Source organism: Myotis yumanensis, unplaced genomic scaffold (genome assembly GCF_028538775.1).
Source record: "Myotis yumanensis isolate MYYU_CA2020_CCGP unplaced genomic scaffold, mMyoYum1.0.hap1 SCAF_12, whole genome shotgun sequence".
Taxonomy (NCBI): domain Eukaryota; kingdom Metazoa; phylum Chordata; class Mammalia; order Chiroptera; family Vespertilionidae; genus Myotis; species Myotis yumanensis.
Window position 1 is genome coordinate 45,740,968 of NW_027223763.1, and position 26,285 is coordinate 45,767,252.

The 26,285-nt window shown below is 42.1% G+C and overlaps 1 long non-coding RNA gene across 1 annotated transcript in view; it reads right to left on the minus strand.

The window, feature by feature from the left end:
- Positions 1 to 238: 238 nt before the first annotated feature.
- LOC139021221 (uncharacterized) overlaps positions 239 to 26,285 on the minus strand; it is a 60,168-nt gene continuing 34,121 nt past the window's right edge. The window contains exon 3 of the long non-coding RNA XR_011473412.1: positions 239 to 388. This is a non-coding gene — a long non-coding RNA (uncharacterized lncRNA). The remainder of the gene's footprint in view (positions 389 to 26,285) is intronic.

A 26,285-nucleotide genomic window follows, 5' to 3' on the forward strand; every position in this document is an offset into this window, starting at 1 on the left:
ACCTATAATTAGCTATAGAACCCATCGTTGATTTTCCTCTTTACCTGGTTATCCTGAAGGTAGCATTTAGGGTAGAAAAGAAGGAATTGGAAAGCAATCTCCCCAGGAATCCAAAGGAAGGTGGGTAAGTAGAGAAACCTGGTGAATTTCCTCCAGGTACCTCCTGATAGGAGCACAGGGGTAGGGACCATTTTCTGTTTCTTAAAGTTGCACAGTGAAGATTGCACCTTAGGATTGATTCTGCAACGGAACGATGTACCACTGCAGAGCAGACTGGGAGGCTGAATCCAGATGAGTTTCCTCTCCTCTTCCATGTCCCTGAGAGCACCCGTTGTATTTTCCATCCAAGTCAATAGATACTTGGGGACCTCAAGCATGGCGGTGTTGTCTGTGGGAGAAACAGAGTTGAGCCTCCCTGAAGTAGAGCCTCACAGAATCACACCATTGCACAGAGGAGTATAATACTGAGGAAAATAAACAGGGAAAGGAGCAATAGAAGGTATAATAATGATATACAGCAAAGAATAAATGCCTACAAAATATCAGGTGCTTTTCATATAATATTTAATTTAATTCATAAAAACCCTGCAAGGCTGGTGTGGTGGCCCATTGTACAATTGAAGAACCTAAGGCCCAACTATGTTAAGTAATTTGTCCAAGTTCACCAAGTTCCTCACTGCCAGAACCAGGATTTGAATCTAGGTCTGTCTTTTACAGCTTTGATGTTTTTCTATTTCACCAGGCTGCCTTTAAAAAATCATATAAAAGGCAAATAAGTGATTGATGTTGTTCTTCCTCAAGGACATGAAAGAAATGTACAAACAGCACAGTTGTTTTCTGTAGTGAAATCTTTTAATTATGACCCAGTTCACAGTACTGCAGTGATAAGCCGATTGTGAGCTCACCTGAAGTCAAAGCCCCTCACAGCAAGTTCAGTGGCAACAATTCAGCTCTCTTTCTATTAGCAAATAGGGAACCCGGGGAAGGTATGTTTTATCCAACTTAGACCAAAATGTGAGAGTGAGGCATTTATAAGGATGCCAGCAGGAAGGGAAAGAAAAGGAAAAGGTAGAGTTTGCAACTTGTTATCTTTAAAACTTCGTTTCCGCATCTACTATTATTACCTTTCTGAAATAAGCTACATTCTTTTTGAGGGCTGTTTTAGGGAACATTTACAGGGAGTGGGAGACCCAGAATGAACAGGTTAGCGGGTTGTGTGGCTGGGAGCATTCGTCCAACCTGACGGTTCAGAACCATTTCCATGGCCCAATGAGGAGCCCATGTGTCAGGTGATACTCATGATTCACTAGTGGATGCTTTTCATAAGTAATGACCTAACTCATCTCATTTGTTTCCCAATGTAGATGATGGTTTCTGTCATTACTTTCAATGATTTATTTACCCTTCATCATTTTTAATCTTTGAACATTATCAGTGTCTATAAAACACTGAAATCATCTGACCCCAAATATTCTGAGCTTTTTTTCTTTTAAGAGGCTCTGAAGCAGACAACAGCCTCACAGAACTTTAGTTTACTACCTTGTTGTCTTCTGTATTACATTAGATATAATATATAATACCTGAAATATATGTGTGTGTATCTGTAGGTGTGTATATAAATATATGTGATACACACACACAGATAAACAAGTTAGGAAAATTCTGGGGCGGGGAGATGGGGACAAAACACTGGAATTTGAGCAAAGGCTTCCCCAGTTCTACCTTCATTCCTCAGTAGATGATAGAGGAGAACATGCTTGAAGATTCCAAGTTAAAGAATGTTCCAGAAAGTATAAGAGGAAGACAGGATGATTTAAAAAAAAAAGGAGGAATGTTCTGGAAGAAACTATTTCCAGGAAATCCAATAAAAGACTGTGTTTTAATGAAGTTCAGTATTCCCACTCGGTCACTCTTGACAACAGTACATCCCTTTTTGAATCAATTTCTCTGTAAGGACATGACTGCCAACCTACCTCATCACGTACAAGAGCAAGACCATGGAATTCACTGACTCATTTCTTCAATATTTAGTGAGAACTTACCATTGTTATCCTTTGCTCATCACTACACTCCTAGTTCTGAGCAATAAAAATACAGGATCAAGCAAAGGGTAAAATAATTTATTCCTCAAGATTAATAGTTACTTTATTGATTATGCCCATTTGTCACTAATATGGGAATAACTTCTGACTCTTACTGGTAGGATAATTTATTCACTTGAGAAGTTTTGGAATTGTATCCTCCGGCCCTAAACAACAAGTATATCCCATAAGTCTAATAAGAAATAAAGACACATTAACTTATGTTCCTCAAAATCCCCATGTGTAACAGAAGGAAATTTGGTGTACTGTGCTGTCTCATTAAGGAAAATGGAAGAGATGGTGATTTACTGTGACAAGGTAAATATCCAAAGATAAATGCTAAAATTATAATATGTATTCAAATTTGCCCCATAGGAAGTTTAGTGGATATGTTCTGGGTATCTGTCTCATACTCTAGAGCAGTGGTTCTCAACCTGTGGGTTGCGACCCCTCTGGCTGTCAAACGACCCTTTCACAGGGGTCACCTAAGACCATCCTGCATATCAGATATTTACATTACGATTCATAACAGTAGCAACATTACAGTTATGAAGTAGCAATGAAAATAATTTTATGGTTGGGTCACAACATGAGGAACTGTATTTAAAGGGCCAGAAGGTTGAGAACCACTGCTCTAGAGGAAGTTAGTGGCTAGTTAATTTTGTACATTTGAAAAAGAAAGGAGGTGGTGGACAGGGTCCCAGTGACTGATAGGGCACTTGCAAGTCTGAAAGATCTGAGAGAAATTCAGACAACTTTGTAGTTGTCGTGGAGCATTGCGACGTTGCTGTAGTTTCATCTCAGCAACTGGCACTCTTAACACACAGGGAGTGTGTCATTTGATCCCTAAGTAAAAATGGGAGAGAAACAGCTCTGCTGAGGGGGACTCTTAGCAGAAGCTCTGAGCCTACTGACAGTCAGTTGTGCCCTTGAAATCCAGGACAAGATCAACACTAAGCGTTTGAGGTTGGCTCTCAAATGGAGGGGCAGGTATGTAGCAAGAATATTTGAGATATTCTTTAAAGCAAGATGGTATAGTTGCTTACTCATCTCAGGTTTTAATCTGCAGCTCCGTTGCCCTCTGGATCAGAGCTCAATGAGAGTAGATGAAGTCAAAAGCTAGATGCCTGAGCCACTCTTTCCTATATAAGGAGACTACCAAGTTCAAAGTATAGCATTTTGAGTTTAGGGTTAGGGGGGCAAGATATTTTGGAAAGGTAACTCTTGATATGAAATAATACCCACCAGAGGTTCTTGGGAGCAGCTGGTCCATACCAGTGCCCCCGAGCAACCACACGCTTGGAGAATAATGTGGGTATGGATGTGAAGCTGGGTGCTGACACTCATCATGTTCGTAATTACTATATTTCTCATCTCCATTTCCATGGGCCGAGCATAAAGTGTGCAGGAAAGCAACTGCCTATATGTGCTTCTATTTACTCAAGTTTACAGCCCCTGTGCAATACTGATTAATCCTCCCTTCTCCATGACACCGAGGCAGTGGCATTCTAATGCCATCTTTATTATTGTTCGGCAGATCCCATACTACTGCATACAGAAATAGTGTAAATCATGGAACTAGTGTTTGAGGTCCATAAAATGCAAGGTTATGAATATTTCATTACTATACATTTTATTTCCCTGTCTATTCTGCATCTCCCAAAATGTTGTTTGTTTATTTATTGGCTCACTCACTGTTCACCAGGAATACTTAATTCTTAATCTAAGGTATGGACTAGAGCGCCAACCCCTGCCTTGTGGCCTGAGCTATGTTTGAAAGGACTGAGAGATGTTCAGTTTTGTTTTTTATTTTCTTATTCAACACACAAATACTTGACTGCCAGGTGACCTCACTAATAGGAATTTCAGCTTCTTTGCCATAATTTCATTGACGTTTCTCCTGTGAACTATGTATTTAAATTTTTCTCAACACCCCATTGTGTTCATCTTTGGCTGAAGTAAGCAGTTAGACTTCTGCTGCGGATCTCGGTGGTGAAAGACACATTGTCAAAGCGCAATGAGCCCCTCTCCCTGCGCTGGTACGAATGATTTGTATGAATCAGCTGGTCCTACAAAAGATGCAGCCATTATCACCTGCTTCTGATTTTTCCTGGAACCACAAAATTCATATTAGTAAAGAGCCAGAGGGATTCAATCTTAGCAAAAATCAGAACCCGAGTGCCCTGCATTAAGGCGCTAACTTCTCTCCCGCCATAGGGCATAGCAGATATTAATACAGCTCTTTGGTACAGGCTGCAAAATATATAAAATGTCATAATTATATCTGCACTTCAGCAAGGAAACAATTTCCCCCCTTTCTTCACTGTCATCAGCATAATAGCAGCCTATGGGATTTGTATTTTCTGGCTGTGAGCCCTTTTATGGGCTGTAGAAAAAAAATATACCAGCAGGTTAGTTTCACGGCTCTGAGAAGGCTTCATGACAGAAATATTGCTTTTAATGTTACCGTCGCTTTCTAGCTTGTAACCCACTCTCTCTGGGTGGAGAGGCTCCTTGCCGAGGCGGCATCACTTATGTTTTTCTGAGACACCTCTGGGTTTCCTTTCTTGCTCATCTCACCCACCTGCATAGGCAATAGCCAGCTCTCAGATGCACGCTAGGTTCTCTACAGGGAGGGGCTAGTCTGAGGGGAGCGAAGTCAGAGGAGGCAGGTCTCCCAGACTCCTCTTGGAGACATGCAAGAACACAAGAAAGATGCATCTGAATGAATTTTCACATCCCATTTGTTTTGCTAGCCAAGACAAATATCACAGCTGATATCTAACATTTGAAAAGCAGGCCAAATAAAATGATGAATTCGTAAGTCCAAGGACAGAATAATAGAAGGAAAATATATTATAGAGAATGATGCCCATGTCAATCTCAAAGAGAAGGAGAAAAGCTGAAATGGAAATGGGGGCGGGAGGGAGTGTACCATAGCAACCTTAAAATTTAAAAGCCTCCTGTAGTTATGCCAAATATTAATTAATGTTCCCCAAGACCTCTATGGTACTATTACTTCAGAAACAGGTATCTTCAGACCATGTGACATTCTTTTTGTTATAACCCACATTAACGGCATCATAGATTGAACACCAGGCTAACTGTCCCCTCTGTAATTATTGGTAATAATTTTCTGAGCACATTTATATCCCCCATCATCATCTGTGATGAGGCTAATCCAGTCCTTTCTGCATGAACTGTTATAATACTCAAAGCAGCAGGATGGAATATTAGCAAGCTTGGGTTTACCGGTGGAAAACCTAATGTGGCTAGAGATGGAATTTGTTCCAATCAGCCATACAGACACACCTGTAACACTTTCCGAGGCAACTCACTCAAGTGAGCATGTCTCAGAAGAGCGGCCTGTCAGTCACAGCAAGCCATCCTGAGCACAGTTCCACGGAACTAAGAAAATATCCTTTAGTCAAGAGGCAGCTCTTTAATGAGAGGTGAGGTGATCTGAATTCTGTTGTCATCTTGGCGACAGACACTTATGTGGTAATGTTCTGTTGGCCCTATGTGACTCGGTTTCATAAGTGGTAAAAGGTGGAGTATAGCCTTTCTATATTAAAGGAAATCCTCTCGGAATAAATGCAATTTGAAAATCTGCAAGTGGCCCAGAGATCCCTAAAGACAGAGTTTCTCTGTTGTGTTTTAAAGCTAAGCGAACAAACCAATCATTTCTCAAGCAACAAATTATTATTTAAATAGAATTGTTCATGATGTTCTATAAAAGGAATTAAGAAAAGGGATGGCCTGGTAATTACTGAAAAGGACTCAGTTGTAAAATAAAAAAACTGTCATACTTGTTAGACCCTTCTTGAACTTTATGATTCTAATGAGGAGACCACAGTTGTGCCCACATTTAATTTTAAAAAATGCAGCGTATGAAAATTCAAATTTACAAACCAGATCAATTAATGAGCGATTATTCACACTATAAAAGGAGTTATCGCTTTACAAATGGATTCCCTGCAGGGTTCCATTTTAATAACAGCTCTCTCCGTGTTAGGAGTCACTGCGAATTAAAAGTCAATCAGAAGTGAAGATTAAGCGCCTCTGAAATGAACATGTATGTCAACAGGAAATCATTGTAGAGTTACAAAAATTCACATTACATACATCTTTGCAAAGACACAATTTTTTTCTGTGAGCCTTTATTAAGCACCTACTACAAACTCAGCTGGTCCTGAAGAGTCACTGCCAAGGGATCTCAGAGTGAATGAAAAGTGCCTGCCTTTGGGACATCCACAGTGTGACTGCTGCAGTGTGGTATGAAGGGGGTACCATTAGCATTTTGGGGGCTGAGACAATGCTTTCTTAGGGAAGTCAGTCCTGCACATTGTCAATTCCCATTCACTAAATGCCTAGGAAGCTCCGCTGTCATTGTACCAACCACAAAATGCCCTGACACATTCCCAGCACCTTCTGGGCCACCCACCGGCACACCCCATTGAGAACCTCTGTGACGGAAAGTCGGCTTGAACCTTCAGACTCAGTGCTGGAGGACATCTTAGAAGCCAGCAGTTCAATGTTTCTTTGTGGGGAGGAGAAAATTGAAGCCAAAAGAAATGAAGTAGCAAGTCCCCTAGTGCCCACTCTGTTAAACCCCTTTGGAGAAAGTGAGATTTGATGTCTAGTATCTGACAGGTATCTGAACTCAACTTTTTTCTTCCTCAAATTCTCTCCACATTTTTCATGTTTTGCCTTTTTCATTTCTGCCCTTTTCCCTCATTTCCAGGAAAGGAGCATTCTTACTCTCTTTTAAGTTCAGCTTCCATCTGTTCCCTAGAATCTCTCTTTCCAGGGGCTTTGCTTCTTCCAATTGAAAGATTTTAGAACAGGAAGGGTGAAAGTGGAAATCTAGCCCAGTGAGTCCAATGGTCCTGTGGAGGAAGTTCTCTAACAAAGTAAGGAAAATCCTCCACTAGGGGCTTAAGGAGGAGAGAGTGTTTGAGGCCTCTGTGGGGGGCTTGATAGGGTATAAACAAGATGAATAAGATAAATTCTTTTTTATTGTACTTGGTTCTACTGGGCTTCAGCCGATGAGACAGCACAAAAACGTAACTGACCTAATCAGCACTTTTTTTTGGCAGCTTTCAGCAGTCTAAGCATGTGAGAAGAGAAAGCCTTTGGAAGTCACCCGTCACTGATGAATTGTTGGACGTAAAGACAATAAGGGATTCGGATACACATCACTGAAAAGGCTGGCCATGTGGTCTGTGCTTAGAGAGGCAAAGTGACACAACAGGTGACCTGGATCGTTCCCAGTGGAAAGCTTCAAGGAGCAGGAAGGCATTGGACATGGTAACCCTGGTGGTGGGAGAGTGGGAGAAAGGGCGGTGGGCGTTTCCAAGGGAGCAGCCAGAGTTTCAGATCTCAAGCATGCAGCAGTTTCTTGTCCTTGTGCTGTCTCTGGTATGGGCAGCTGGTGTGGTAGAGGCCAAGTGGGAATGAAGTTATTAAGAAAAATGTCAAAGCCCTTAAAAGTGGTCTGGAAAGAGAGAATAAGATAGGTGCTGAAGTCGTTTTGTAAAGTAAATGGGAGTGAATTTGAAAAAAAAGACTCAAATTTCCATTAAAATGCCTCTGGGACAAAAGATTACAAGAAGATATGTAACAACTCTCAACTGTCTTCATATTAGTATAATGCATTTGGGAAATTTAAAATAAGGCTTCATTTACTAACTGAATTTATATTGATGTCATGACTACCCAATCGATGGTAGGTATTTTGGATATAGTGTTCTCAGTATAAACAATGTGAATATCAACCCTGTGTCAAACACTTTACGAAGCACTGTTTTGCAATTGGGAATCAACAGGTACCTGCCCGTAAGGTATGTACAGCCCAGTGACTGTTACAGAGCTAATCCTATATAATAAAAGCCTAAAATGCAAATCGACTGAACAGCAAAACGACAGGTGGAACTACTGTTCGCTATGACACACACTGACCACCAAGGGGCAAACGCTCAATGCAGGAGCTGCCCCCAGCCCACAGGCCCCAGGCCAGCCAAGGCAGGTGCCAGCAGGGCCTCTCAATCACCCCACCGTTCACCCCGCAGAGGGAGACCGGTGGTGGCGGTGGGGAGCGGGGCGGCGCTAGGCTGGCCAGAGCGGGTGCCAGCAGGGGCCCCTCAATCGCCCCGCAGGTTGCCTCACAGATTGGCCCTGATCACCAGCCAGACCTAGGGACCCTTCCCGTGCACAATTTTTGTGCATCGGGCCTCTAGTGTAGGTATATGCTCATAGAACACAGCCCAGCCCAGTCTCTAGAGTCAAGGAAGTCTTCCTAGAGGAGGCAACATCTAAGCTGGGACTTGAAAGATAGAGTTAAAAAGTCAAAGGAGATAAGAGACAGGTGTAGGCAAAGGGAACAGGAACAAAGGCTTGGAGGCAGAAAGGAGCAGTCCACACAGAAGGAATGAAAGGTATGAGGGTAATAGGAAGTTAGACTGGGAGGGAGGAAGTAAGTGCTAAATAAGCAAGGACCTTATGAATCACTTTAAGGAGCTGTCATTTCGTCCTGAGAGCATAGGAAGAAATGAAGAGGTTTTTACACTGGAGGAATGACAAGATCAGAACTCATTTTAGAAAGCTCATTCTCATTGCCATTTAGAGAGAGCATTAGTTTGAAGAGAGTAGGCCTAGATATATAAACTCCAGTTCTTTTAAGTGATTATACAAGGACTTCTGGCTTATGCAAACAGAAAGGCAAGGGCACAAATCTCAGCCATTTGAGCAGTTGGTTGGGTGGAGGGAGTAGGAAGACGATGGTCCTATTTGAGGCATGTTGAGTTTGAGGTGCCAAAGTGAGTATGGTCAGTTGGCAGATGTGAGGTCAGATCAGGGAAGGGATATGGGCTGGAGATGGGGATATAGGCATCCCTCATGTAACTGACACTCTGGGAAAGAAAGAGACCCACCAGAGACAGTGAGAAGAGGGTGTGGCAGGAATCCTGCCTAATTCTGTGTGTAACAACCACTGTAGGAATTTGGGCAAAAGACTATGCTGGTTCCACAGTCTAAAATACGGTGGCAGTGGAGGTGAAAGGATATGGGTGGTTTGGGGCAGCAGTCGCCAACTGGTGGTCCATGAGGTCCGAAAGGTTGGCGACCGCTGGTTTGGGGAATGTTATAGAGGTGGTTCCAAACTCTCCATCTGTGATGTCCCAGGATACCTTTAGTTACAATAAATGCTTGGCTGACCCAAGAACTTTGAGAAGTAATTTTTGTGTGTGTGATTTCTATTTAGGGAATGGTGAAGCCAGTTTAGGTAGCCCCAAACAGAGGACACTGCTAATTAGCAGCAAAATTCACTGCTGCCGCTAAACAAAGGGAATTTTCTGTAACATACCGTACAGTATTTTAGGGGCAAAGGCTACGATCTTTGTAGTGTATGCAAGTTTTGAAGGTGTAAGCAGTAAACAGATGGATAATTTTATAGCAAAGTCAAATATTCGTTGACCCCCACACAATGTATCTCAGTCTAATTTGATAATTGGCTCTTCCTCACGGTCCTCTAGTTGGCCAAAAATCTGGTTCTCTCGATCTTCTCAATGGCTGTAAGGGAGAGACTCTGCATTCAGGAAAGCCCGGATATACCATCTCCATTTTTGAGCAAAGGCACCGTCCACATCGCTTCCTAAAATCTAGGTTGCCGGATCTCTCTTCCCTGGGTTTTATCCTTAGCAATTCTATTTTTTCTGACTTATTTTCTGTGTTCTCGTCTGAAAAATGGGGATTATGATGTCTGCCTGTCTCCTAAAGTTAAGAGGCTCCAATGGGAGACAGTAAACACAAATACCTTGCATGCTACAGAACTTCATGGAAATGTTACTTTTTTGAAGTTTTTTGTTTTTTTTAAGGTAGTACCTTGCCTAGTGTATCACTAGAAAACCAACAATGATTGCATGGAATGTTAGCTGGGCTTTGAAATGTATAGGAAATATAAAATTTGACTTACAATTTTGTCACACAGATGCCTCTGATAACTGATATTTGCAGAATAATTAAAGATTCTCTAACATTTATTTCAGGTTACATTCTCAGGAAGCTATACACCTGAACCATGAATACTTGGCTCCAGGTAAAATGTCTTCTCTGAATTATTTTAGTAATGTAAGGCTACTACAGTTCAGAATTATCTAAGAAATGGCCATTTCTGCCTCATTTCTAAAGTTTCCATTGAAAACATTTGTCCATTCTTCCGTTCATTGTTTATAAAGATGTTCACAACAAATTTTCGCAAAAACTTAATACTAGGATTAATTCAGTGCCTCATTGTTTACAATTATGGTTCTACCTGTGTTGTAATGATCACTTATGTATTGTCTCACTCTTTCTTTATTTTTCCCTTGGTTTATCAAAAGGCTTACATGTGATCTGGAACTGGCCAGCTGACAAGGACTTAGGTAGACTGGGACCAGCTGCTCATTGTCTCTGTTTATAGAATGTCTGCTCCTTTGCTTGGCACATCACTCTCATCTTCTGCTTACTCATGACTTCCACATGTAACCTACCTGGCCCAGGTGCTACCTCATGACCTTGCTTCAGCTCCCACGGCCATCACTAACTGGACAAATTCTTTCTTCCCTGCCGTTCAGGTTCCTGAGGGAAGGGCTGTGCTTGCTCCGCCGAGCACATGCACATCTGTTTGGGCAGAGCCCTCACGCCAGGCCCAGCTTGCTTGCTGGCAGACAGAGCCAGGCCACCTGGATCCAGCCAGGACAGGATGGAGCTGCCGACCAGACATGCTGCGCAGGCAGCTTCCTGCACTGAGGTTTGCTCTTTACCTTCCTTTCTACTTTTATTTTGTTTGTGTGTTTGTCCTCTTACAGGACATAGGAAGTTTATAATGTCAACCTTTAAGCTTTTTGGGGGTTAAAGATATTTTTTTAATAAGCTAATATACAGGGGTGGGCAAAAGTTTACAGTTGTGAGTATGCAAAACAGAGTTTATTCTTACATTATTAATTACTAGAGGCCCGGTGCACAAAAATTTGTGCACTAGGGGTAGAGGGGGGGTCCCTCAGCCCGGCCTGTGCCCTCTCGCAGTCTGGGACCCCTCCCGCCCCCTGTCACACACAGAGCCGCAGAGCGATCAGGGGTTTGGGCACTGCCCCCTGTCACGCTGATCCCGGTGCTGGGAGGCATATTACCCTTTTACTATATAGGATAGAGGCCTGGTGCATGGGTAGGGGCTGGCTGGTTTGCCCTGAAGGGTGTCCTGGATCAGGGTGGGGGTCCCCACTAGGGTGCCTGGCCAGCCTGGATGAGGGGATGATGGCTGTTTGCAGCTGGTCACACACCCTTCAGGGTGGGGGTCCCCACTGGGGTGCCTGGCCAGTCTGGGTGAGGGGCTGAGGGCCGTTTTCAGGCTGATGGGTGACTGAAGCTCCCAACCGCTCCTTTTTTTCTTTTTTTTTTTATTCTGGGCCAAGGCCTCTGCTGCTGAAAGCAGGTATCTGGTTTGTTTCGGTTCTATAATCGAAACACTGTATCATCTCCAGCTCTGAGATCCCGGTGGGCTGAAAGCTGGTTTCTGGGGTTTTGTTTAGCTTCTATATTTGTTACAATGTTTCAAACTGCCAGCTCAGAGGCCGGCAAGGCAGGAGGCAGGTGGGGAACGTTGGAGGCCTCCGGCACTGAAGCAAGCAAGCCTCATGTTCGCTTCCAGCTGCCTGGCTGCCGGCCGCCATCTTGGTTGGCAGTTAATTTGCATATCGCCCTGATTAGCCAATGGGAAGGGTAGCGGTTGCATGCTAATTACCATGTTTCGCTTTTATTAGATAGGAGGATATTATTTTCCATACAAACAACTGTAAACCTACTTTTGCCCACCACTATATTGCCTTGGAAACCTGTTCAAGCAAACACCAAATCGACCTTATGACTTGTTTCTGTTATAACAAAAGGCCTCTGCAGCATACCCACAAATGGTGGGGCACCTGTAGCTTTCAGTGGTGGCAGCACGATGCTGAGTGACACATTGTCTGTGCCCTTCCCTTTCCAAAGTGGGCCCTTAAAGTCCTGGGAGGTGGGTGCACGTGGTGGTGGGTGCGGTCAGATGGTCCTGGCTCTCAAAGATGACCCTGAAATTTTCAGGAATTTTGTGAGTTGCTTCTTAAATACAGCCATTATTAAAATTAACCTCAGCATTAAATAACTCACATTAAAAACAAAAGTAATAAATATTTAAAACCCATCACTCCCTTACCATTTACTACATTTACTCTCATCCCTGCTTTTGAGGTTCCTGACACCCATCAAATGTTACAAAATATTGTGCTCCTGTGCGTCTCCCCCAAACTCCATGTTCAGTGGCATCGTGTTGGCATCTGAAATTCCAATGAGAGTATTTACGCCATGGCAATAGACATCTGCTACACAGCTTCCCTTCCTGGACAGCCGGTTGTTAAACATTTACCAACATATCACTGGGCATCTGTTTTACAAACTGAAAGTAAAACTTTTAAGTTTACTCAAATTTGCAATTTGGGGGTTGATAAAGAATACTTTTTAAAAGTTTGGGAATCATTGCTCTCACCCTGAGTTATCTACCAGTCCATTAACTTTCATCAATAACACAAGCATTGAAACCTTTATGTATCACCTCCACCTGTTAACAGTCCTCTCACTTAGAAAATCACAGAATGCAATCTTTTTTGGAAGGGGGTGGAGAAAGGTCTCTGAAGCTTATACATACATACCAACAGATATGCACCCGTACAAAATACCCAACTTAGAATAGTGGTACACGAACCTAATGAAGGTGTTTCAGCTTCTTGAAACAATCAGAACTTGCATTTAAATTCAGATGTTTTGCTCTCTCATCTACTACACATATTCTTGAATACAAATGAAGTATACTAACTTTTTACTCTACATTTTTAATGCATGATGACCTCATTAACCACCAAACAAATTAATCCTAATTATAAGCTTTTGGAACATTACTGTATAAATAGAACATGTGAGAGAATAGCTGGTTGAATCTCTCATTAATGTATTTTGTCACTTAAAAAATTTCCAAACTGGTTGAATATTTCAAGTTCTATTGTAAGACAACTAGACAGAGTGATGGCAAATAGGAAAAAAAAATGACCTAATCAGACTTGAAAAATATATGGACAATCTGAGGGAGGCAGGATCTCTGTGAGTCTGGCAAATGGCAAGGTGGGCCTGCCATAAGTCGATTTGTATAATGAGCTAAGGAGCTTTCCAGGCAGATCTCATTCGAACGTAAAAGAACTGAGCACAAGCTCGGTCAGGAACAGAGCCAGGGAGAGGTGATTGTGAATACATCAGAGCATCTGTCACTTGGATTAGCTCCTGGCCTAGTCCCCCACCCTGTGTCTGAGTCCTGAGGCGAGCAGCAGTGGTAGCTTGCCAAAACAGCAGCTCGGCCCATCAGGCATTTCCGTGCCCCTGGTATGGTGACTGGGATGGACAGATGTGTCACTATCTAGTGGAAGAGGTAGTGGTAGACATCACACCTGATTCACACACCAAGCACAGAACTCAGGGAGCCCTAGCAGAAGAACAGAAACAAGAGTGATGCATGGGAACTAACACGGAACCCAGGAAGGACTTGCAGAAGCCTAGGGCTTCGCATTAGTGGTGGTGACAAGAGCTTGTAAAAAAGAGTTGCATCCTTTCCTGTCCTGTTGGGAGATTCCTGTTGCAGATACCACTAGCACAAAGCCGAGAGCACATTCTCACCAGCTGCCCAGCAGTATCACCTGAGGCCGTGGAGGTGCTTACCATGCTCATGGGATGTGCTGGTCATTGGGTTACTTCCTCAAAGAAAAAGAAAGCCATTTTGCTAGCTTCTGTGGAGTCCCTGGAGGTACATGAAAATGCTCACCATTCTAGTTGTGATGCAGCAAGAGTTCCTACTTTCTGGGCAGGGCTGCCAACATGAAGAGCTCTTTCATTGGAGAATTTGGGTGGCACCTTGGGTACCTGAAGCAGGAGCCACGCTGGCTCCTTGAATGATACGCTCTTTTACCTAAGAGACATGGGGATGACCTGCCTTCCCTCAGTGAATTGCTAAGACTGTTGGGAGGGCAGAGACCATGGAAAATCTAGGCTGGCTCCCAGAGGATATAATCAGGATGGAGAAATGAGCCACTCCTACCAACACCTGTCAGGGCAGCACAAACAATGTCTTTGTGCAAATTACGAAATAAAGGCAGCCTCCCTGGTGGCCAAGTTGCAAGGAGACATGCCTTTCACAGGCTGACAGCCCTTTACTGGGGCACAACTTGACAAGCAGGGCATAGGTCCCCAATCCCTCCATGCATTTGTGCATTGCACAAACACACAACTCTCTGGGGAAGCCCATCGGGACAGAGCATGGCATGAGAGTGGGAGTTCACTGAATTCACCCTGTGGTGAGAACCAGGAATAAACCTGGAATGGCTGTGCTTTTGGAGGTTTGAGCCAGAGGTTTTGCTTGAACTGAAACAAAGAATGTGTGGCTGGAGCAATAGCCTGGGGAATTGGCCCTTCCATCTGCCAGACAGTATATGCAGCAATGCTTTGCAGCTCCAAATAGCTGCCAATCATAAAGGACACAAAGCGCCCCCACCCCCCAAAAAAAAAAAACTTTTTAGAACCAGAAAGTGTCATATCCATGCCTGTAAAAAATCATTACAGGCCTGGAAGTGACCCTGAAATTGATGGAGGTCATCTCTTCTCAGGAAAGGCTAAGAAGTCCAATCTTATATTCCATGTGTTGCACCAGGGATCTAAGTGAGGGGACAGCCTGCCTCATGCATTGCTGGGTTCCATTGCACCAGCCACCGGTGAACCCAGAGGAGAATGAGACTTTGACAGAGATGACAGAGCTACACAGGGAGTAACAAATTAGAGAAAGTTATGTCCACTCTGGGGATCAGCCTAGTCTGGATATATGGGGAAATGAGAAACAATGGGCTTATCAAACTTGTATCTGCATGACTCCAAAGACAGAGATCAATTTAGGGCAGCAGTTTTCAACCTTTTGCATCTCTTGGCACACATAAACTAGTTACTAAAATTCTGCAGCACACCAAAAAGTATATTTTTTGCCTATCTGACCACAAAAAGAGGTATAATTTTGATTCATTCACACCAAACAGCTATTGTTGTGTTGGCTGTTGTCATTTTTTTTTATTTGACAATCTAAGGGGAAAGAGATCAGTGCCCCTGACTCAATAGTCAGGATTGCAGGTTTTAAAAATGGGTTTATTTGTGAGCATACGTTCCCTGCCACTGGGGACCTCCAGAGAGGACTGGCGGGAAGGTGGGAATCCTGTGGGGGCCTGATATCCAGCATGCACAGCCACAGAGCCAGCCAAACCCAAGTGATTGTAGAGGCTTACTTCTGAGGAAACATGTGTTTTCTGACAATTCGGAGAATAGGTAAAAACTAACACTGTATCCATAATCAGACATGACTTTCAATTTCCTAAAAGGTGTACCTTTTTTAGCTCAAACTCTGAAATCTAAAGATATGCAGACTACTTAAATAAAAATGCATCATTCCTTGCCTACTATGATCAGGCCTACTTCTCATTGGCTTTATCTGCCCCCTGAATATGCCAAACTTGTGCTTAACTGAAGGTCTTTGCATTCGCTGTTCTGTCTTTCTAGAATGTTCTTCCTCAAATTCAGATCTCAGCTTACGTTCCTCTTCCTCAGAGAGGCCTTCTCTGACTATACTGTTTTTTAACCCATCCCTCCACCTATACAGGCTACCCTTTTAGTCCATCAGCAACACTAAACCTATCTGTGTATTGTATCAAAACTCTGATCCTCAAAATTGAGCCTGCTTTTAAACTATTTGTAACTGGAGCCTCTGCTTCAAACAGAATTCATGTCTCTCACTTATATTTTAGTAACTTTGCATACCCATGGGGATTGTGTCTAATGTTTTCCAAGTCCTTTCAGGTGGCTAGTTTGACACCAAATGAGCTTCATAGAGGGCTTGATCGTTGTCATTGGAGAGTTGTAAGAATAGAATAGGTAACTGTTGTGTTAGATGAGGTGTCGCAGCTCTTAGAAGCTAGGGACAGACACCACTGCAACCCTCGAGGTGTGCTCCAGCAAGGTGACTTTTCTCCCTTTTAATAATGAGTCCTCCCAAACTGTCTTAACAAACTAAATTATCTTGAGGGGGAAAAAACTATATTAATCAATAATATATAAAAATACTAGTAATCATTAGAAATACGACAGAGTAGATATCCAGTGACTTTGGGGGATATTTCCGATGAGTTTGGCACTTTAAAAAATGTTGCTGCTTTTCCTTTTTTATGTAAATTGTCCCATTGTAACTAGCATGGGGTATTCTGAAATTTATTTACTGCCGTTTTGCTATATTGTCCAACAGATTGTTTCTAGTACCTTCTGATGTGTGGCAGCTGTGTTTTAACAATTCCAAGAGTACCATATGAAAGTAATCAAAGACATTAACACACTAGTGTCTGCAGCTCTGGAGGTAGTTCCTGAACGTGGTACTGCTGGGCCAGGCGATGTTGTACATAAATTACTTTTGTTGTTGTTTTAGCATGCTGAAGGGTTCTCTAAATATATGTAGAACCATAACATGTGTGTATTTGTGGATCCCTGTTTTCATAGACATAGCTATCTACAAAAGGCAAGTGTACTAAAATCTGCATTCAAGTGCCTTTGTTACAGAGCATAGAATATATAACACATTAATCTGTGCAAAGTGATTTCTCAGATTCCCCAAGGAGGAAACAGTTAAAGTTTAGTGTTTTCTCTGATATAGTGTACCCTGGGTAGCGTAGTAACGGCTAACTACATAACATTTCTAATGTAAGCAGTTATTGGGAAATGTTTCGCATACAGCGTTTTATTATAGTAAGATTGCACTGTACTTAAATATCCCTGGATCCTCTCCAAAGTCAAAGAATGTAGTTAGGTTCCGAATATGCTCATTCAGCAATTGTGTCTTTTAATAAATGAGTAATTTGAAAAGGGTTGTTTTGTTTACCATAGAAGGCGGGGGAAAATAGAGTAACCTGAAGAAAGTATACTTTCAAAGTATTGTTGTCTGTCAATAAAACAATATATTGAACAATCTCAAAAAAAGGCATAATAATAATCGCATTGTATTACCTCACTGATCACCAATTCACGTATCTCATACAAGCCAAGGTATCTAAGGGTGAAGCTTAAAAATTAGGGTCCTAAATGCAGCAGATTCTGTCCTAAAATTGTATTTTAAGATTTACTAGTAAGTCTAACTTTTCACATATCCAATTTCACAACACTCTTGCAATCTTTATCCAAAAAAAGTAAACTCTTTCATTATTTGACTATATTCCAGTATTTCCGTGGACAAGTTATTATATATAAATATAGATACAGATATAGATTTAGAGAGGACACCTAACTTTCCTCTCCAGTGTACTCACATCACTTTCCTGGATAGATGGAGTAGTCTTTCGAAACGTGCTTTGAGTCAGGGGCTCAGTGGTAGTTGTCCAGAGCCAGCATTTATTTGACATTCCATTTCTCCCCAGTGACCACCACTGACAGAGCCCCAGCATGTCTGGCCCATGTAGAACTTTCACTCTTAATTAGAATAGTGACACCAAAAGCTTTTAATGATTCCCCGAATGCCATTATAAAGCACAGGGTAAATGTGAGAGCTGGGGGCCATCTTGGGGGAATAAGTAAAATTTGGAAGTAACATTTTCCGCACTGCTTCATCCGTGGCCTTCCTTTAGCCTCCCACAGGACTCTGCTAGGCACTGGGCCACATCTAGCCTTAACTCCTTGCTGAAGGAATCTATGGAATATGAAACACTAGAATAGTACATTTTTCCAATTAAAAAAAAAATTAAACTTTCAACTTTATCACTCTGATTCCTGGCTTTCCTCTGGATTCAATTTTCTTAACTTTCTTACCCAGATAAATATGTAGAAACCATTTTTTTAAATTGTCCCCTCTCCCCTAGCACCTTGAAAAGCTTAGGAATTATCAATCCTCAATGGAGTCTGCATTTATTGAGCACTTACCACAGGCAAATGGAAATATGGAAGATTTGTTTTTAATCTAGACTTAATCCCTGTCCTTATAGTTGTTATGAATGTGGTCTAATAGAGAGACAAGATGGATTGATTGAAGAGTTAAGGATTATCCTACAATGCAGAAACCTTGCCATCTACCTCTCTCATTTCTAAGCCTGTCTTTTCAAGTGAAGAAAATTAGAGACAGTTCCTGAAAAGTTGTCATTTGGATCAGCCACTTTCATTTACTTCACAAATTCTTTTGAGGATATTTAGCATAAGCAAGGTAGGAGAGATGCACAGAATGAAGAAATCAAGCACTCGCCTCCAAGAGCTCCCTCTCCAGTGGGAGGGCTGAGTGTGTAATGGAAGGGACTTTCAACTGGCAAAACAAAAAAAGCTAAGCAAAGGCCACATACAAGATGGGCACTTGTATAGCATGCTTGGAAATACAGAAGCTGACTGATCTGCAAGGAGAAATAATGAGAGAAGAGATAGACGAGGGACTAGAAATAGAAGATAGCCTGAAAAGAAAATCTTGATCCAAATTATGGGACTTTGAATTCCAGGCTAAGGTTTGAACATTGAATCCTAAGCAATAAAAGGCCTCTGGAGGCTTTGGGGGGACAGTAAGCAATGTGGTCAAATATCTCTCTTTTCTGTGTACCGCTGAGGTGGTATTCCATTTAAAAACTCAGAAATTATTTGGAAGACTTTTGACAGCATTGCCAATATCACCCACATTTTTTGAGAACAAGCAAAACTACCAAAACAGAAAAGGCAGAATGACATTTAAAACCTGTATTTCCCCCCCTTTGAGAGGCTATGTGTAGAGCATGGTTAGTCTGCACACAGTCATAGATTAGGAAAGGTTTGTGTTGTTTGTCCCCCACCCATCCTACCATCAGCCCTCCTTCAGACCCCACATCTCCCATATTCATCTTGTACCCCAATCCAGCAGGAAAAAGGGAACTAGCTCTCATCCACCTAGCCATTAGTGGGATGAACTAATGTTTTAATGGAGGTAAAGGGCAGGGTATTATATAAAATTAGTGTTAGAATAAGTGGAAGGCTTCCTTTGGCTGTGATTCTTGAGGGGCAGATTTAATTGTTTTGCCCTTTTCTTCCCCACCAATACAAACTCCATCTGATTGCTTATCCATAAAATTCCTGAGGAAAAAAAGCTCTTTTAGTGCCATGGTTGTATTTTAAATTACAAATAGCCAAGGGAGAGAAAAATCTTGAACTAAATTTATATTAAGATGTAAATGACCAATAGTGTAGAATAGTGTATCCGTCAGGTTCCCAGCAGGAAATAGATGGCTTGCTCAAATTAGGATCATTCCAGGAGAATTTAATAAAGAGACTATTTACAGAGTTCTGAGGAAGCCACAAGGTTAGTGCAGCACCCTGGGCTAATAAAAACACAGCTGTTACCAGTCCTAGGTACAAGAGAGGAGGGGAAGGAGCAATTACTGGAACCCAAAATGAGAGAGTCATGCAGAGAAGACTGTCATGAGAGGAGCTGAGACCGTTAGATAAGGGGCACCACTGGCCCAATGTGACACTACAGAGAGAAACCAGAGGAACAAATACCCTGATCTCACTTTTCTCCCTTCCTTCCATCATTCTCCAGAAAGTGGGCTGAAGTCAACCAGAGCTGGAGGGCAAAGGAGTCTGTTGATGAAGTTCTTGTGAGTCAGCTTTCTTGTGCAGAACCAGGTAGAAATGAATACAAAGTATATTTGGATTGGGTCAATGGGACACCCAGCGCTAAGAGGGAGAGAGAAAGAGAAAGTAAAAGCAACAAGCCTGGGGTGGTGGTGGGAGATGTTAGAGAAGGAAAAACTACAACTTACAGGTCAAGAGAATTGGCCTGGTTCTTGAAAACACACACACACACACACACACACACACACACACACACTCACACTCTCACACACACACACACACCTTCAAACTCAAAAAACATAATGTTGAGACATCCTTGTTTCTTCTAAAGTTGAAGGAAAACATTTTCAGTCACTTCTAATTCCACAAGATAGCCACCCTTCTTTCTAGGAGGAAAAGGAGCTCATGGACATCCAGACACAAATGAGATCTTAAAGCAGAGACACAGTTCACTATGAAGTGCATAGATAGTCTTACTTTATTAGCCAGTTGGGAGAGCACATAAAGAACAACAGATGGAACAAAACATTTCTTCCTTCTTCCCTTAAGACTGCCTTTTGGGGAGTGTAAAGTCAGACTCAGTTGGAAACCCAGGAGTTCTTGGAGTCTCTCCAACATTCTTCTCTTTTGTGCCCCTCAGTCTTTCCATCCACTAGGGTCCCACTTCTTTAAGTCAAAGCTCTAGAGATCCTCATGCCTGCTTCTATTCTTGGAAGATGTTTTAAAATGTTTGTTTTAGGCCTGGCCAGTTTGGCTCAGTGGATAGAGTGTTGGCCTGCAGACTAAAGGGTCCTGGGTTTGATTCTGATCAAGGGCATGTATTTCCATTTCAGGCTCCATCCCCTGGCTGTGCAGGAGGCAACCAATCAATGTGTCTCTCTCACATTACGTCAATGTTTCTCTCCCTTCCTCTCACTCTTTCTGAATATCAATGGAAATATTAACAACAACAACCAAAAAAAATATCTATTCTGTACCTCTTTATTTTTCCCCAGGGATAAGATCAGATTCTTAGGCCTCAAGTATCTACAAGAGAAAAGTTTCTCTTACTAACAAAGAATATAAAGGCACTGTTACACTAAAAGAACCTCTTCCCACCTGTATGCATCTCACCAACCCCCACTTGTATTACACCCCACCTCTTCCCAAAAGGAGTAAAAAGGCCAAAGGAATCTAAATGTTCCTTTTGTCCCACTAACTTTAAGAAATTCCTTTTCCTGATTGTAGTTGGACAGTGAGTGGGTTCCTTGGTTGATTTGACTGTGTTCTAAAATATGTTCATTTTTCTTGTATATAACTAAATTATCTTTTTATTTCTAAACTTGTATTTGGTTATCTGTAGCTGCATAGGACTTTACCAAAATGTGGTGCTTGAAACAGTGTATTAACTTTCACAATTTTATGGGTTGTCTGGGTGCTTCTTGTTTGAGATTTCTCATGCAGTTATCTGAAGTCTCCACTCAGCTGGCTGATGGCAAACGCACATGGCTGGATGTTGATGCTGGCTTGGCTGAGAGATGAGCTGAGGCCTTTGTCTAGAACACCTGCCCATGGCTTCCCTATGTCGCTTTCCTGCCTCACAAAAGGGCAGCTAAGTTCTGAAAGGGAATGAGTCTCCTGAGACCCAGGCAGAGACTGCCAACTTCTTATAATCTAGTGAGAGGAGTCCCAGCGTGGCACTTCTACCTCAGACCCATCCCCAAGATCTCCCAGGTTCCAGGGGAAAGGAATTAGACTGTACCGCCCACTCAATGTGAGGAGCAGCATGCACCTACAAAGAGGGGAGGAATACTAGTATGATAGCCACATTGGAAACCAACACAGAATTTCATCTCTTCGTCTGTGTTTCCTAATGAAATCACAATCAGATATTTGTGCTATCATTATCCAACAGTCTGCCCAAATAGTGAATGCAGAGGGAGAAGGCCAAGCCAACAGTCTCAACCAGGGGCTAAACCAAGCCAAAGCAGCAGCTGGGCTCCGAGGTGCCCATGCATCTATGTCTAGCCCTTGGACTCTGGGGGATTTCCATGCCTTCTAATTTTACTCCAGATGAGTGCAGAGTTAAGAAGAATTAAACTGCAGTTGTTACATATCCATTTTAGAATCTCCTACCCCCTGACAGATTCAGAGAGGGGAACTGAGCTGGCAAGTTTACCTCAAGAATTCAGAAGTGAATGCAATAGAGCCAGACAGAAATGGTCCCTCCTCAATCACAGTTTGAGAAAGATAGATGGGTTTCTTTCCATGGCAGACTTCTCTGTCCCCTCCAGAGGATATCCTCTGGAGTATACGGACAGACCAATTATTACTAATCCCACTCTGTCACATATGGCCTCGTGATCTTGAACTAGTCACTTTCCAATGTTCTCATCTGCCATAATGAGGGGAATAGGTATTTCAGAGATGCTAGAGGATCAAGATTAATGAGGTGTATGAAAATGTTGTGAACAGTAAAGCCCTAGGTATAGGTAAAGTATTTTTAAGAGAGTTGCCTAAATCAGGGCAAACTTTCCCTGTAAAGGGCCAGATCATAAATGTTTTCAGCTAAGTGGACCCCATGGTCTCTGTTGCAACTATTCAATTCCACTGTTATAGTGAGTGTGAAACCAGCCTTAGATCAAAAAAAATGGTAACTAATGGGTGTGGCCAGATCTGGCCCTCTGCCATGGTTTGCCAACCTCAGTTCTAACTTATGATTTCACCTGGGGGGAAAAATGGGTAGAAAAGTCAGAACAAATAAACTTTTAATAATCTATTTTTACAGAGGCAGAGCTGCCTCAAACTGATTGTCAAACTGCAGTGGGAAGGCCAGAGAGAGTGGGGGGACAAGAGGGAGGGGAGTAAGAGATCAACCGAAGGACTTGTATGCATGCATATAAGCATAACTAATGGACATAAGACACTGGGGGGTAAGGGAGGGTAGGGGTTTGTCAAGGGCGGGGGGGAAAAAGGACACTTATGTAATACCCTTTGTAATACTTTAAGCGAAAAATAAAATAAAAATAAAAAAAATAATCTATTTTATTTATACTTACTGTGGTTCAGATACTGAACAAAGTGAATTACAGATGTAAAGAAGGTAAAAATACTGTTTGATACTAACAGTAGACACCAGCTTTCCTCTTAGAAAGAGGACAGAAAGAGAAGATATCCTGGCAAGTGCCTGGGAGTAGAAAGTGAGTACATGGGACCTTGGAGTAAGGAGATATAGTGCATCTGAGAAAGGAGGAATAACATTGCATTTGTTCCAGACAGGAATTGAAATGACAGCAGCAGTCTACATAATTCTCATGTAGCGTTACGATATGAACCTCCAAATCCTTAGTAGGTTTATTTAACTTATGAAATATTTAGAATGAGTGTTGTTTTGTTTTGCTTTGTTTTAGAAACCAGTGAAGCAACTGGGGCCTCCTACCTGACTCATTTGGAGCAGACCCTCAGTATCATACCAGAATCTTGGAGTTTAGAAGCAAAGAAAATAGTATGAGTAAGTCCCCAAAACCCCTAGAAATCACAGTGAGGTCTTTGAACTGTCACAAGCCATGGAGATGGGGTGCAAAAGCATTTAGTGAGATGTCCTCCCCTCCATGCACGAATTTCATGCCCCAGGCCTCTAGTATCTAGTATGTATGTGTGTGTGTGTGTGTGTGTGTGTGTGTGTGTGTGTGTATATACATATATATATATATATATATATATACTAATTCTATCAACCACCTATGAAGTAGGTGTATTACTAAGTTTTGCAGCTAAAGAAATTGAGAGGTAGAGAGACTAAAAATATTTGCCTAATGAAGTATGTAAGAAGAACTACAATAAAAACAAAGGCAGTATAGCTTGTTGTCCATGCTCATTGCCACTATGAGATACTAATGTGAATAACTGCATATGATGCCTGGATTATATAATGGCAGCCATGCTGTGACAGTGAAGAGAGCTGAGCTGATATGCTGGGGATAGCAGAGTAAGAAGAGAAAAATCCTGGATTTTTGGCATTGTGTTGAAACACTGACCTTAGCTTTATCTTCTTATTAGGTAAAATAATATATTTTCATTATTGTTTAACCAATTTTGAATTGGAGTCATCAGTTGCAGCTAAACACATCCCAGGTAAACTAACACAGACATGCTGTTGGGTGTTGTATGTCCAAGCAAAATGACTGGCTTTCTTCTGAAATAGCAATATACTATCCATAGAAATATGTCAAGGATTCTAAAAGGGGATTACAACTTGAGGACAGTAAGTTAAACCAAACAATCTAAGAGCCTTCCAGGTTGCTGATTTCCCTGTCAAGTAGGGTCATTAAAATAGAAAATAGTAAGATACACCTGAACATGTTTCTAGAGAAAATGTAAATATTTGGAAAATAAAAGAAGAAAAAATAAATTCGTAGAAATATGGTAGATCCCATGGTTCCATGAAGGAACTGAAACAAAAAGTAACTTGGAGATGTAAGATAAGCCAAACTTAATTTGGGGGTGTGCTTCCTCAGTTACATCCTTAAAAATCATGCCAACCAAACTCCTAAGCCTCTATGCCAACTACCTACATACCTCGTTTCCCTTTCCTCAGCTTCTAAAAGATCACAAGGCCTCCTTCCTAATTTCTTTGAAAACTGTTGTTCTTTGGCATTTACCCCCCAGCTGAACTGGGACTCCTCAAACAGTGGTCACTCATAACTTCTTAACTTGCAAATCTCACAGCATGTTTTTAGTCCTTTTTTTTTTTTTAATTAAATCTTTATTGTTCAGATTATTACATTAGTTACTCTTTTTTCCCACCATAACTCCCCTCCACCCAGTTCCAACCCCACCCTCTGCCCTCACTCCCCACCCACTGTCCTCATCCATAGGTGCACGATTGTTGTCTAATCTCTTCACTCACCCCCACACCCCTTTCTCCCCCCCCCCAAGAATAGTCAGTCCATTCCCTTTCTATGTCCCTGATTCTATTACAATCACCAGTTCATCAGATTATTTATTCACTTGATTTTTAGATTCACTTGTTGATAGATGTGTATTTGTTGTTCATAATTTGTATCTTTACCTTTTTCTTCTTCCTCTTCTTACAGGATACCTTTCAGCATTTCATATAATACTGGTTTGGTGGTGATGAACTCCTTTAGCTTTTTCTTATTTGTGAAGCTCTTTATCTGGCCTTCACTTCTGAATGATAGCTTTGCTGGATAAAGTAGTCTTGGTTGTAGGTTCTTGGTATTCATCACTTTTAATATTTCTTGCCATTCCCTTCTGGCCTGCAAAGTTTCTGTTGAGAAATCAGCTGACAGTCGTATGGGTACTCCCTTGTAGGTAACTGATTTTCTTTCTCTTGCTGCTTTTAGGATTCTCTCTTTGTCTTTTGCTCTTGGCATTTTAATTATGATGTGTCTTGGTGTGGTCCTCTTTGGATTCCTTTTGTTTGGGGTTCTCTGCGCTTCCTGGACTTGGAAGTCTATTCCTTTCACCAGGTAGGGGAAGTTTTCTGTCATTATTTCTTCAAATAGGTTTTCAATATCTTGCTCTCTCTCATCTTCTGGCACCCCTATAATTCGGATGTTGGTACGCTTGAAGCTGTCCCAGAGGCTCCTTACACTATCTTCATATTTTCGGATTCTTTTTTCATTTTGCTTTTCCGGTTGGGTGTTTTTTGCTTCTTCGTATTTCAAATCTTTGACTTGATCCTTGCGACCCTCTGGTGTGCTGTTGGGAGTCTGTATAATATTCTTTATTTCAGTCAGTGTATGCTTAATTTCTAGTTGGTCCTTTATCACAACATCAAGGGTCTCATTAGATTTCTTGAGGATCTCACTACATTTATCGGCGGTCTTATCAGTCTTTTCGAGCTCTTCTAAACAGTTCTTTAAAGACCTTAAAAGTGTGGTTTTGAACTCTATATCCAACAGTTTGCTTTCCTCCAATTCTGTCGTTTGTGTCCTGTTTCTTTGTCTCGGCATTTTTTTATGCTTCGCTGTGTCGATAGAGTGCCTTTCTGTGCTAAGTGTCCCAATTACCTAAGGTAGACACTCTTGGTGCACCCCCTTGTGGGCTTTGTGCACAGTCTTGTTGTGGTTAAGCCTTGATTGTTGTAGTTATCACTGTGAGGAATTGACCTCCAGGTCAATTGGCTGTGAGAATCAGCTGTGTCTGCGGTGGGAGAACTTCTGTGCTGGAGACACCCCTCTGGGGCTAGACTTGCTTCGATGGGGCTTTGGTGCTCACTGAGTCTGCCTCCTGAGTGTGTCTTTTATGGTTCCACGGAGCTTAAAGCTGGATGGTCCCACTCTGACCTCTGGGCTTCCTGGCTCCTGGATCTCTAGGGAGGTGCTAATCTAGCCTTTGCCTGAGGCTATCCAGCAAAAGCCTCCCTGCAGGGCTTGGGCGGGGCGGGTCCCACGGGATCAACAAGGCGGGGTTAGCAATTATGGCTGCTCTCAGTCTTGCCCTCAGAGGCTCTGCTTCTCAGTGTCCCAGTAGTCGCTGCAAGCCCCACGGAGA